This window comes from Lepidothrix coronata, unplaced genomic scaffold, assembly GCF_001604755.1.
Source record: "Lepidothrix coronata isolate B3197 unplaced genomic scaffold, Lepidothrix_coronata-1.0 Scaffold78, whole genome shotgun sequence".
Classification (NCBI taxonomy): Eukaryota; Metazoa; Chordata; class Aves; order Passeriformes; family Pipridae; genus Lepidothrix; species Lepidothrix coronata.
In genome coordinates, this window is record NW_016690258.1 from 3800357 (window position 1) to 3802449 (window position 2093).

The following is a 2093-nucleotide window of genomic DNA, read 5'->3' on the forward strand; positions in this document are numbered from 1 at the left end:
TATTAAATAGTGTAGTGTCAAAATGAAATAGGTAGAAATGTTAAAGTATACACAATGTGGTTCTACTGGAATGCTCTCTACTTACTATCAACAAAAAGCTGTCTTTTGGGCCTCACTGAATATTATTGCATGTCTTTCAGAATTCCCCCAAATCAGGACCTCTTTATGAACATGTGGTAAGATGTTCCTCAGGAATCAGTGAGCAGACCTGCAGAAATGCATATGGCAGCAACATAAAATACATTCCCTGTATTGCAATAGAGCTTCAAAATCTACAACTCATTTTAAAAAAGTTTGTTGCTGTTCAGCAGGGCCTCCAGACAGTGATCTTACAAGACTGAGGAGAGCAGGGGCACCTGAGCAGGAAAATTCTCTTGCTACAATTTAATAATATATTTAATTGGACACTGGTGAGCTCGAAGTGGGCAGTGGAGTTCTGAAATGAAGCGTTGGGGCTCCTTGTATCATTGTAACACATAACTGAATACAGTATCAGGCTGATGTAATCCACCAGTACCTACAGTATCTACTTTTGTGACTCCACAGATGTTGATCTGGGGTCACATGTGAAAACAGATTTCTCTAAAGGGCAGTGATGCTCTAAAAGGTGAAGAATGTGTTACTTCACTTTTTTTTTTTTTAAGAAGGGGAGACAAAAAGGAGAGGAAAAAAAGGTTGCATAGGGCATCTAAGGACTAAAATGGCTTGCACTCTGTAAGAAGGATAAGTAAAGGTGTTAGGATTCAGCCCAGAGACCTTACTCCTAGACTTCCAAAGGGCTCACAGTCCACTGCAAAGAGAGGAAGGTGGATATCCTCCATACATAGGAGGGTGTATTGGAAAATGGGTAGCAATGAAATGGTTCTGTAGTATATGAGGTGCCTAATCCAAAAGTGTTAGAGGGCACTGGGCATCATTACTGTTAACCAACCAGAACTGTCCTGTTCTTTGATAAAACTGCAAATGAGTCATCAAAAATATGTACAACAGAGCACCCACTATCTGGGCTGAAGGCTGAATTACCAGCCAAGAAGGTTAAATCTAATATTGATGTTCTTTTTAAGTAACTGAAGTATTATTTTAAATTTGCTCCACCACGTTTTTCACATTTATAGTTAGATATGATTCCATGCTTGGGTTTTTTTGTTTGTTTGTTTGGGTTTTCGTGGTTTGGTTGGTTTTGTGTTTTCTTTGTTGGGTTTGTTTGTTCATTTCATTTTACATCAAATGGAACAAGACTGACAGAATAACATCTGAGAGCATTTTTATCTTGCAAAGTGTGAACTCAGTCAGCGCTGTCCTGGCCATAACATTCACATGACTTTGAGAGTCAGTGTGTAGATGATTCACAAACTTCTATTCTCTTAAGTTCTGAAGTGCAGAGGTCAAAAATCAAGCCATTCTGATTTAGTTTAAATGCAGCATACATATTTGGATTGAATGGATTAAAACACTACTTTCAAGGCACAATTCTTTTTGCTTATTGATCCATATCCACTCTCCTTTATGCATGGTCCTTCTGCACAAGCACTGTCCTAGCCCAGTTCTTCTAAACTGATCCTGGAACAAAGAGGGCCACTGTGCCTGAAACTTTACTCCTTGTCCTATTTTGACAGAGCCAAAACGAGAACATCCTCTCTGGCAGATGTAAAATATGACCCTCTCCCAGAGATGTCTGCAGCACGGACAACGCACGATGCAGCAGAACAATGAGATCTTGTCAGTACGTTTACCCTTCACGGCGCTGCCAAAACCTGTCAGGCCTGACTGTGTGAGGCGCAGGAGGAACAGCTCCTCAGGTAAAAGCAGCTCTTACCTTTTGTTTGTTTGTTTTTCCCTGCTGGAGGCTGTGTAACACCGTTTAAATCAATCTGCCTGGGAACGTTTTGGACTAACTTTCACTTCAGTCCCGCTAGGAAGGAAGTTCATTCACTTACAAAAACTTCGTGGCAAGTTTCCTTTTCACGGCTGGAACCGTTCAAGCCCACTTACCTCGCCGCTTCCTCCTGAGAACAAGCGTGTCTGGCCGCTGTGAGCTCCTCAGGGTCTGCGGCTGCCCGCGACCCTTCTTGGGGGTGCTCCTGCCTCACAGA

The 2093-nt window shown here is 41.9% G+C and overlaps 1 protein-coding gene across 1 annotated transcript in view; it reads right to left on the minus strand.

Annotated features, from left to right (window-relative positions):
- Positions 1-2093, minus strand: part of CHDH (choline dehydrogenase) — a 14400-nt gene extending 12307 nt beyond the window's left edge. Inside the window, exon 1 of the mRNA XM_017819833.1 lies at positions 1993-2093. The gene's annotated coding sequence lies outside the window, so the exon portion shown is untranslated. The remainder of the gene's footprint in view (positions 1-1992) is intronic.